Genomic DNA, 12982 nt, shown 5'->3' on the forward strand with positions numbered 1-12982 from the left:
GCTTTTGGCATTTCAAAACAAAAGCCTCGGATATTTGGTTTTTGTTTCAGGCTCCCCGAGAGGATTTCATCGTTATTATATTTCATCGGGATTAAAAACATTTTCTTGAAAAAAGAAAATCGTTATACACTTACGTTTTCGTTCACATTTCTTAGATCATAACTGAGTTTTCTATCAGTGTCTTATGTCAGTGCAAAGAGGTAGAAACAGGTGACTAATAAATCTGATTACTATAAAAAGAAACGTTATTATGGTCACAAAGATGACAGTTAAAGTGATTTAGACTTCAAATAAATTGTATTGATTTTAGAATGGCAACTCCCAGACCTGTACTGAACACATTTTGTTTTATATCTTATATATATATATATATATTATATACTTTTTATTTCTTTTTGCTTAATTCTTTGAAAACAGTAAAAGGGAAACAAAAAGCCAGACTACCAGAACTGATTAATGCCTTCACCAGCACTGCCCTCTGATGAAGAGCAGAGGATCTATATGGCACTTTGTCAAACATATTCTCCCTGGACTCCACGTTAGGCCCTTCTGCTTTAGGGGCAGATGGGATGAAGCCCAGTCAGCAATCCACATTATCAGAAATCAAACTCCTGACTTTGCTGCAAGAGGGAAATGGAAAAGAAGGCCAGCATTCACTGTCTGGTAATTAAAACCTATTTTATCAGACCTTCTCTCCTCTTGCTATCGACAAGCTGCTTAGAGTAACGTGAGCTCAGGTTGGCTCTAAATATATGAGGCACACTTATTTAACCTCCTCAACAACTGGGAAATTCAGTAACGACAGCAACAAACAATGGCCTGAGTATTAATGAATTCTTATTTATTGGTGTGTTTTGTGATCAAATGTATCCGCCCCTTTTCTTTTCCTCTGATGATTATTATTTAATTATGTCATGTCCAATATATTGGCTTGCTTGTTGTGTTTAATGATTAAGGATCCAAAGTCAGCACCATCCTTCTTCACTGTAGTGCTGATATAGAAGTTCTTGAAATACTATTTATCTGCTGGTTAAGCACCGGTCATTTAGACAGACATCGACTGTTACTTGGTAGCTCGCTGTTTAGAAAGCTTTAGTTACATTAAGAGGAGAATACAGAGGAAAGATGCGAGACCTTCTCACTGTCCAAATCTCCACTCAGGTCTCCAGATGTGAGCCCCCCTGGGCTAAAATAGAGATGTGCCTCCTCATCCTTGAAGTCTGAATCCTGTTGTTTATTGCTGCTGCCAGATTCCTTCCTCAGATCGATACCATCTCCTCTCAGATGGGCCTTCAAAGCGCTGACTCCAAATTGAGGTCAGGATATGTAGTGGGTTATGGCACTTCAGCTGTTATGAATTGCCTGAGAGGTTGTGATCATTTGTTACACCTTCCTTTAAAGTTCATCTTTGAGTTGACCTGTGAAAAAGCACAGAGTTTTTGAGTCGCCACGGTCGAGAGTTATGAGCGACTGCGCCCATACGTAGGCGGCGGGGCTGCTTCTCTGCTTACAGCACGCTTTCTCTTTTCTTTGAGGCATTTCTGATTAACCGCTGAGGTCTGTTTTATTGCTACACCTTGTTTCTGCAGTTTCTAATAAAGAGGAAATATCGGTGTCTACCTGACCTGCTAATAGAGGGGCCATAGAAAAATTTATGGAGTGTGGATTGTTCGGGGCTGAGCCTGACATGAATAACAAGGCACCTGTCCACTGTTGGCTCTTCTTTCCTCCTCCGGTGAAGCAACATTATTGAATACAGGATGTGATTGTATTGTTTCTGCAACTTTGGTAATCTGGTGGTTCCAGGACTGCAGGCGGCAGCCAGTGACCTTTGACCTTGGCGCTGAATAGGTTTATCCTAGAGGGTGATGCGGCAGAGCAGCAAGAACATCCCCAAGGCATTTAAAAAAAAACTGCTTACAGTACCTGAGAACAGTCTGAACGTGCCTATGACCTTTGACCTTCAGTGGTAATGGCATTTCAACTGAAGCGCAGTGGCTTCTGTGTTCTCCACTCCGATATTTCACTGCACGTATTCTCAGTTAGGACTCAGTCTGAGTGTTAAAGCTGCAGCTGATTGACCTTTTACTGTATATTTTAACCGCTGCTGTAGTTAAGACAGAAGATGATGAGGGTTAATGTATGTAAGAGTGAGGTAAACATTTATTTTAGCTCATACACATGTAGGTACACGGTCTCATGTGTATGCATGTGTAACTTCTGTAACCGTACACCGGTGTGGTGCTGAGTGTCGGGTGGCCCGTTTGTCGGCTGAAATATTCATCAAACACATCAACGGAAAGTCTGGCTGCCTTTTCTAATGACAACTGCGTGTCAATAATGGATGAGGAATGAGGTAAAAGACTTAGTGAGCGTTTGGGCGGCCTTCTCTTTCTGTAACCGATGCAGCCGACAAGAACCCGTCGTGGTCAGCGCTCTCGTGGCGTATGAGCTGACAGTGAAAGTAATGATAAAAACGGGAAGGAGAAAGAATTCTGTCATCTGTATGGTATTGAAATACCGAGGAGAGGATGGAAAATGCACCTATTAATGCAGTTTGGTTTGTCACAGAAGTTATTTTTGGTGCTTTCAGTGGAGCCCATGGAACTGAGGCACTCTCTCTACATCCAGCAGTGCAATAAACAGATGGCCGGAAATAAGAGTACAGGTTTGAGCATCATTAATCATAAAATGTAAGACCCAGCACACAATCGCTAAAACCGCCAATGATTTCCTCTGCTGGTCATTTAGTCAGTTGTCCGGTCGCTGTGTGTGGGGCGGCAGAACTGCTGAGGAGGCAATTTCAACCCAATATTGTGATTTTGAAAACTATTTGAAGGAATGCAGTGTAACAATAAATGTGGGTGATTGCTGAGGCATGAAATGTGCAGTATGCCTGAATAATACTGTAAATTTAAACATAATACAATAAATTGAATCAGTGATTATAGGAGACTGACTGAAAGTCAGTACTTTTTGGTTACTATCACAATTGTCATTAAATTCCTGACTTTTAATGCATTCTGAATACCAAAAACTAACTCATTTTTATATTTTACATAAAAAGATCACCATAGAATTTTACATCTATGTCTAAAAACTAATAGCTTGTTTGTATTTACAGATTTAACTACAATAATCCGATACAGAAAGTTGCTATAATCAATGTTAGAGTTGAATATCCACCATCTACATAAGGTTCTTGGATGTTGAAGAGTTTCCTTTTCACATGGAAATGCGTGTGTACGCTATCAGACATTACTTTAGGCATCATTATTTGGTTAAATCTGCACGTGTGTTGCGTGTGTCCACGCTGCCCCATTGTGGGACATAACAAAGGCCTGGAAATACAAGCTCCAGGGTCTTACCTGGATGTGGAGGCCCCCCACATTTTCATTAAAAACCACAATCCAGCAGCTGAGGCTCCGTTACACCACAATGTGACGGAGCCACACAAGGGCAAACATATGCGACCTGGACTCAGCTTTCAAATATGGCCCAGTAGATGGATCTTTTGCGCGTCTCTATTTTACAAGTTTAAATGCAAATGGATTCATGCTGTTTGAAACACTCGTCTGGCATTGCCAGTGGCCTTGTTACGTTTCTTCAGTCAGGTTTATCCTTGTTTAACTAACAAAACATCTGCACATTCAAGGGTGTACAAGGATTTACAAGCCTATCAGTGAAGGGATATAATCATAAAGGCTTTTTTTTGATTATTAATTAATTTTTTTTTACATTAATTTTCTTTTTGAAATACCTCTGCATGGGGAGAGTTTACTCTTTCTAGTGTTGGTCCATAACTTGTACGATCATTATGATGTTTCAGTGTGTGTGTTTGTGTGTGTGCGCAACGGAGGTATTGAAGGGAGGTAATTGAAGTGTCTGAGCCCAACTTGCTCCACCAAGAGAGTGAGAGTAAAGTAGGAATGTAATTACAGGTCATACGTTGACCACCTAAGAACCATAGTAGGTGCACGGAGAGCTGAGGCTGTCAGGAAATCTGACGTGTCCAAAACACACACACACACACACACACACACACACACACACACACACACACACACACACACACACACACACGATTAGTATACAGACTGAACGTATATAACAACACAGAGACCGTCTGAGCTACCCGGAAAATCCATATATGTGATACTGCCCCCTAGTGTTTAAATGAGAAACTGCCAAGTCCGAATTTTATACTCGTTTCAATGAACATTTTAACTGGAAAATTCAAGAGAGTTGTTTAATGTTCGGACACAGTTTAGTTTGATCACCACAGTGAGAGTTCAACAGACATATAAAGAAACTTTAAATTTTCATCCTAAAACAAACACTTGACCTGCAGCGTGCCGGCTGTTAGTAATTGATTTGGACACGTCCTCACCTGCTGAAGTGGTGTAAATGGTCCAGGGTGAAAGTGGCGTTGCAACCCCCCCCTCACAACCGAGTCATTTGTTATCACCTTACAGCTCCTCCGACGCGCCGCTCAATCAGCTGGGCTGCTTGGGGTGAGGGGTCAAACCTTTAAAAGGGAATTACTTCACTGACACAATAAGAGATGACAGTTTATGTGACGTCTCACCATGACTTGCCTCCCCCTAAATACAGCCCTGCATCCTAACTGCTCCCTGGGGAGCACTGTGTGTAGTTTTGTGTGCGTCTGATTTGGGTGCATCCGTGTCTTGCATAGTGCTCACTTTCCCATTTTAATGTCTGAGTACCTTAAAACCTAATTCAGATTTAGAAACTGGGGCTAAACCACAATAACACACCCCAGCCTTTATAGTAATGAATAATACATTTAAAAATAAAAGACCTCTGATTTCAGTATGAAACTCTAATAACGTCTCCAGCCCTGTATCTGTATGCGCAGTAATCTGCCGCACGTGTACCAAACACGCAGGCACATGTTTAGTATTGTCTTGGGACCTCTGGTCTGTGTGTTTGTGTCCATATGTGAAAGATATAGATGGTGAGTGAGTGATTGACACCGAACATGCTTGTCACACTTGAGGGAATTGGGAGCGGCCATGGCGCCGGTCTGGCAGGTCATTATCAGTGTGTCACACAGTGGCTTGACGGCTGCTTCCTCTGAGACAACACACACCGCACGTCAACTCCTACCTCAGGTCATTGAGGAATGCCCATCCAAGCCAATCAATTAGGCAATCAATTGGGGACCAACTGGCAATCCCCTGCAATCAATACGGCCCTTGTTGTACAGCTCCAGAAGTGCCACAGTGACTGTGGCACTTAATTAAGTTGTTAATTGCCGTGTTAAGCTTTCTCAGGTACCCTCCCTGGAAGGTAATTGAGAGTGGCTGGACAATTCGGCTATCGGCTGCAGTTTGCTAAATTTAATCACAAAGCCAGCAAATGGCAAAGGCTGTAATTCAAGGGTGAGTGTGTGGGTGCTCACTTTGATGACTCAGGGGTGACACAACAACACGCTCCCACCGTCCCATTAGTTCACCACTTGATATTCTGATAAAAGGCCCAAAGCTGCTTATATAAGGGAACATATGCACAAAGAATAGAGGAATAACCCTTCAGTTAAAGTCATTCATGATTATTACATTTATTTTTGATGATTCAGGCCAACTGTAGAAAACAATTTCATATGAAGCTTTATGCTTTTAAAGGCGTTTACAGATTTTGTTTGGATTCTTGCTCATTTTGAACAACAGGTCCAAAGATTAGTACAAGCAGTTAAAAATAAAGAAGAAATTAAACAGGGGGGTTCCTCAAGGTTGTATTTTGAGCCCTCTCTACGTTGATTAAATTTAGGCAACTAAGCTCAAGTAATCCTAAAATAGCCCTGATATGTCAACAGACAATAAGGAATCGTGTTAATTTGAAGTTAACATGACTGACAACAGTCGTTCATCCAGAATTTTCACATTTCATAAGCAAAGTGGCAGCCCACAAATAATGCCGACATTGTCATTTTGTGTTTTGGTCTGTTGTGCCCCCCCCCACCAACCCAACCACGAAGTCGGCATCCAGGTTGCCAGTTACCACTGAGCCTCGCTATGATTCCCAAATACGTCCTGACACAGTCAGAGACCAAAGATGGAGACGGCTGACAGCGGAGAAGAAGCTGAAGACAAACCAAGTTAGCAGTTTTCTCCTGGACAGGCAAGGGCTCGGACACAGCTAAGCGGGGTAAACCTAATCCTGCTCGTGGGGAGGTGGACACCAGGTTTACAATAGCTACGCTGTGTTTGCAGTACCAGCCTTGGCCACAAACGTACATAGAGCTCCTTTAATTTATAAGCTCAGGATCAAATTTATTCATAGAAATGGCAAACCTGCTCTTGAATGACCGGAGTCTCTGTTTGTAGAGAATATGTTTTAAATGGAATTATTATTGTTATTACATGTATCATCAGATCAGAGACATGCAGCTCATCCCCTCCTCGTCACGGATGCTAGTAAAAACAGCAGGCCTCCATTTCAAACAGGTAGCTGCAGCTGCTCTGTGTGTTCTTAACAAAATGGGTTTAATTTAATGAAATATCAACGTCCTTGCACGAGTCTTGTCATAAAAATCAAATGTCAGCCTCCCACATAGCTGGGGCAGTGTTCCTCAGTCCTCCACATAATGCTCAAACCGAGGGGGGGTGATTACCAGAACTGCCTGAACCAGGGTGGGGTTACAAGGCAGTTGGACCACTGCTGGCTCTATCTGCCACTTTTTTAGTGTTATTTGCTCACACGCGGCCTCTCGACGCTAACACGGCTTTTGTCGCCGAATCCCCCTCAGATGGAATGGCGTCCTCCATTTCAAGAAACGACTCCAAACGCAGCAGGCATCCGTGCTGTCACACGCGTTGCTGGGAAATAAGGACAGCGCAGGAAGGAGCCAATAGGATATCAAATTATCATTAGTAAACGGAAGCATTTAGCTCCATGCTAAAGCTTTCTTTTATCGCTGCAGCGGGGCTTATCTCCTGGCTTCTACGGAGGCTGGAAAGTGGGGTACAGCTCTTTGGAGATTTGGTGAGAAATGTCAGGGTGTAGTGGAGCAGGAAAAATGGAGGTAGCATTGAGACAATGAAAAACAAGCGCCGCTGCTCCAGGCTCTGTGAACAGGCTTGCCATTGATTAAAACAGCAAGGTGTGCAATAAAGCGCAAGGCAAAGTGTTGCCTTCCATATGGACCCCCAGACCCTTAGGCTCTGGCCACCAATCGGGCCTTCTCGCCTGCCGCTTCTCCCTCTATCTCTTTTCAGCTTCCCCTTCTCTCTGCCCTGGTCCCAGATGGTGAAAACAATTTTCCAGCCCTCTGTCTCTCTTCTCCTGCCCACCATTCTGCAGCCACAAAGGGCCCTGGCCATGATTCAGTGGTTTATTCCAGTAATTAACAGCACCCATACCACAACAATTACAATCACTGCTGCACACACACACACACACACACGCACACACGCCTGCAGTGTGAATAAGAAAGGTATCAGACACAAGCTGTAAAATAAAATAAAATTGACAAAAGGTGAGAACGGCACGCTGGCGCTACAGCAATGATTACCTCATAATTAGACAAGACAAAGCTCTCCGTCTATCTAGTGGCAAAACAGTGTAATTACTGCCATGACAGAAAATCAAAGGCCACTTCGTAAGCAGCGGGGGGAAAAATTAACATTTTAGGCCCCTGAGCTGTATGTCCTGATTAGAAACATATTAAATCAATGCATTGCTAACTGCTGCACATAAATACGTCCCCTCCTGAAGGAGCCTGTAATTGCGAGGGCAGAAAAGGTAGGTTTCAATCTTACGTGGAAGTGGCATTCATGGTAATGACAGTATTATGGTAGCAGCTGTATACATCTGAAGGTTGGAGCAGGAAAGCAGTGTTTATCTGCTGAACATGCTCAGTTGCACTGATAATTGTCATGTTTTTATACAGCGGCGACTGCCTCCGAGGGGCCAGTTTGATGCTAATCACACAGCTCAGCTCCTGTTTGAGCCCGGTAGACTCCTCACCTTGTCTAATTTTTACGCCTGCACATTGTTGACTCATCAAATCCCACATGGGTCATGGCCCATGTAGTTCCTCTTCCTGTTTAAATTGATAAAAGCTGCTCGTGGTGAAGGCAGCTGATCCCGAGCATCTTTAACATGCCCGCAGTAGGGCTCCTTGGGAATACAACTAATTACTTCACATCTGTATTTATTTGATCCGTGTGGAATTCTTCCTTCTGTCACCAGCGTGGAGCTACGCCAGCTTGGCCTAACAGTGATTTATCTAAGTGACACTTCTGGCGCAGATTCGCGTGAAAGTATCACCAAAATCAATGGGGGAAGCATGGGGGAGGAAGGGAGGAGGAGCTGTTTTGTTTTTTTTAACTTCTTTTTTTCCTTTCAGCAAAAATGTCATGCATTAAATGCAGCAGCATTAATAACACACGCGCGTGCTTGCAGGTTTGCTGAATCAGATGGGGTGGGGAGGGCGAGACAAGCTGTTTGGTAATGGCGACCTGAAGACAGAGTTTTACCACTGCAGCCATTTTGGACAACTCCAGCGGGCGACATCGGTCAGTCTGACACATCCGATGGAGGCAGGAAGGGTGGAGCAGCTTCATGCCACAGCAGCGTGCGGTGACCTCTGAGGAGGGAAGAGAAGACCGCTCATCCCACCTTAACAAGCAGGCGCTGACAGATGCACAACCACACAACCAAGAATTTAGATCAAATTACCATATTTCTGTTGCTGTGTGACACAGTTAAAGTTTAAAGAAGGCGGCCGCCTGTTTTAATGAAAACGTGATAATTCTCTCATTAGGTAAACTATAAACGTTTAAAGCCCGATAGCGGCCTCTAGAGGTCTTAAATGTCACGACACACTTTATACAGTAACTGATTAATTATTAACAAATAATAACATTAATACTTAACATTATTTCACCATCAAAATATGTGAATCATATTAGGTAAAAATAATTTTGTTACATAGTTTCATTTATCTATATGAGTCAGTGTCAGAGAGGATGATGGTGAATGTTTTTTAATGAATTTTAATTAAGACCATATATATTTATTTACCAATCTATTTATTTATTTGTTCATTCATCCATTATTGGGGTATACAGATGTTGACAGTATTAGTAATAATAATTTAATAATATATGAAGAAGAAGAAACACATTATGTAAAACATAAAACTGTTGTGGTTTGTTTAAAAATGGAGTTAATTTCTTTTGGGAATGTTGGGATGAAATGATTTTGTCAATTAACATACTTAGTTGTTTGATCATTTCATGATGCATCAAATTCGCTCAGATTCCTGATATAAATGCACAGATTTCTTTTGCATGCATATTTCACCTCTTTTGAATGTATATATATTTATTTTTGAATGGGTTTTGTCTCTGTTAAATCTCTGTATCTGCTCAACCTTGATGCTTGAAGGTCAAAGTCACCGCACAGCTAATTTAAAACAAAATGACATCACCCTCTGGTTATTATTTAAGCTGAACTTAAATAATTGGAGGGTTGGGGGGGGCTCCAACTTCTTAATTATTCCTGTTCACACTGCATTTCCCATGCACACAGTCGCCTTAAGTGCAGATAAAGACTTCCATCTGTTTGTAATTACAACTACATAATTTCTGTCATTGCAGCTAATCATTTTGACTGCACATTCGATTAAATCTGCGCAGACACGCTGCAAGTTTGAATTTATGTGAAACACATTATGAATTAATATCTGGCTGCATGGGGGTGACTGGGAGGGTACAGGAGCCTGTGTGGGCCAACTGGCTCAACGGCAAATCCATTACTTCTAATTTTCCACAAGCACCCAGAATTGCACCTAGGCTGGGAAGCACTTCCTGCTGGTGTGTGTGTGTGTGTGTGTGTGTGTGTGTGTGTGTGTGTGTGTGTGTTTATTTACCCATTTTCCAAATTAAATGGCATTTAGTGCAGGAAATGTGAGCCTGTTGTCATCAGGCCTTGGCTCTGATCATCTCCTCCGGTGCAGATGTAGGAGGACGAGCGCGCTGCACGGCCAAGTAAAAGGAGCTGAACGTCATGTCACATCTCTTTACTGCGTCTCTGCGTAGACTAACGACGTTATGAACCCTGGAGCAATGGTGAAAGCTAATGACGGGAGGATGATGGCGATGCAATGTTGCCATAGAAGCTGATATCCAGTAGCTTGCCAGATGTTAGGACATCCTCATGTGCATTGATCAGTGACAGGAGAGCCCGTGGTGGTTTTCTCTTTTGCCGGAAAATAAATAAATAAAAATAACGTCGTGGCCTGCGTTCCTCATGTTTGAAACAATAAAAATACTCCCCCACTGTCAAGCAAAACAATTAAAGGAGAGAAAAACACCTAAAACAAACTGTTATCTTCAACTTGAAGAACATTTGAGGTATTTCTGCAACGGCAACCTAAAAAATAAGGAAAATAAACCAGCAACTTGTGTTTTTATGGTCTAGTTTGAACGTACGTTTCCTTTTAATCTAAATTTTCCCTTTTTTTAGTCTCAGACTTTCTTGAAGACTTGGACCCGTGAACCAACAGTTTGGCCTGAGAGCGGAGAGCTTCTGACTGGACTCAGATGTGTGATTCAGATGGTGACTGTCAAACTGATTTTCTCCTAAAATGGCAGCGAGCGACGCGGCAGGGCCCTGTAAACGGGACACGAGCAAAGGAATGAACCCGACTAATCACAAATCAACTGTGGAGCGAGCTGCTTCTCGCCGTCCGGGGGATCCTCCCACTTTTGGCACCGACGTTTGGAGGGAAAACAAGGAACATGTGGTGGAAGCAGACAGGCGCTGGCACTACACGGGCGGACAACAAGAGCCTGAAAGCCTCATTATGTCCCAGCTGTTGGGCTGGATGTGGCCCTCAGCAGAAATTACCTTGGCAGGATGATGTTCCTGGCAGCCGGGCGGCAGATTACTTGATGCAAGACCTTTTTATTGATGTGTTGCCAGGAAATGTGAGCTGAGGCTTATTTTGGGGTTTTCTGTTTTCACTGCACGTTGACCAGCTGTGCATGAAGCAAGTTTTTTTTTTATTGTTTGCTTTTGTAATTTTAAAGTTTTAGTTATTTATTCAGAAACAATCCTTTACAAAGCTGGTTGGTCGATGATTCCTGAAGCTAACAGGTAAAATAGTGTTGGATCCTAAATGGTGAGTTGTTTAATTTGTCACATTATTGATTCTACTGGTGACTTCAGAGAGCCTGGCAGTGATGGACTGGTTATGCTGGGACTGCTAAGGATATATAGACTGGTTACAATGAGACAGAAAGGGTAAAAAGACTGGTTTTAGTGGGACAGAGAGGGTAAAATACTTAGTTTGGGATGGAAAATCACATTTGACTGGTTATAGTGGGTCAGAGGATAAATATTCTGTTTATACTGGGACAGAGAGGATAAATGGTCTGTTGTAGTGGGACAGGGAGGCTAACTACAGTGGACTGCATTGGGACTCACTTGCAAATATATAATTGCCAGTTAATGATTAGTTAAGCTATTCAACCTACTGGGACCACTGGAGTCAACCAGTGAAGGTACATTATCTGGAGTTTGTGTTCCACTTTGTTGTTCAAAGTTTACAGCAGGTAAATTGTCTTTGCTTTTTTCCAAACTCTAACTTTTCATATTTCCTTGTCTCTTCAGAGCAGCAGCAGCAGCAGCAGCAGCAGAACCTGTTCTCTGCCAGGTCGGACAGCTTGTTCAAGTCGAATGCTATTAGTTCTAGGTCAGCGGCTGGGCTTTTTCTACACCCCAACAACACCTTTTCACCAGGCAGGGATTCCAACCACCATTAATCAGAGCGCTGACAGCCCATGGATGTCAGTAAATATGTTTCCCTCGCTGCCACTTCTCTTTTCCTCTCTGTTCGGTTTGCGATCGTTCCGTTTCCTCCCCTTAGTTTGGACTTCAGTGTCGACATTCTCCGCAGAGGTCTTTACTTTTAAGAGATCATTTCAGATCCACTTCAAGAAGAATGCAGAGGAGAATATTCTCATTGTAATACTGAATATGGATGAACAGGACTCAATATACTTGTGGGTGATGTGTAGGGGTGTGTGAGAGTGTGTGTGTGTGAGTGTGTGTGTGTGTGTGTGTGTGTGTGTGTGAGAGAGAGAGAGAGAGAGGAGTTTTAGGCAGAGGGCCAGCAGCAGCCAGTTTGGAAGCTTGGTGCCCATCTTGATGTTGCTTCCGCTGTGCAGAAACAGCTGTAACGTTGAGGCGAAATCACCCTGCAGCCAAATAATGCTGGGAGGGCGACAGTTGGAGGAGAGACATGAAGACCAGGTGAAACGAGGGGAGGTTACGTAACTAACGTGACCTTTGTTGGATTCGTTGTGGCTGTCAACACCTGTTCCTGGGTGACCTTCACACATGAGGGTTCGTTCAACCCTGGGTTCCATCAGTGGAGCACAAGTGATGGGGTCTGATCAGCATGAAGTGTAAACAAAGCCCAGAACTTCATTTGATCTCACCAACATTAAAATAACCTCTTCCTTAACAAATATATAGTTATTACATATATAGGCCAGTGGTGATGCTCGTCAGCTTTCCTAATTAAATGCACTTTAACTCAAACTCTGTGAAGAGTTACTGATGTCTTATTCTTGGAGTCAACGCTTCTTTGCTTAAAAACACTCCGCAAATTGTATTTTTGGTATGTTTGACAGGGCTGAAGTGATGTTGATTAGTGTGACCAGCAGGGGGCAGCATTGGGCTTAAACTGTTGCTTCCTTGCTCTACTTTACATATTATTTATTATTTAGCCTCCTCTGTTCTGTGATGGTTCTTTTACTCCTCTTCCAAACCTTTCTTCTTTGGGTAAAACATGAACATTTAATAATGCAAATGACCAATAATGACCAAATTCTGTAAACCAGCCCAGTACTTATAACTGTGGGATTCCAACCAGTTCATTTAGAACTGAAAAAGCCTCTTAGATACACTAAAGGAAGTCCAGTTAAATTTTCTTCAGCCAAGG

This window comes from Takifugu rubripes, chromosome 13, assembly GCF_901000725.2.
Source record: "Takifugu rubripes chromosome 13, fTakRub1.2, whole genome shotgun sequence".
NCBI lineage: Eukaryota > Metazoa > Chordata > Actinopteri > Tetraodontiformes > Tetraodontidae > Takifugu > Takifugu rubripes.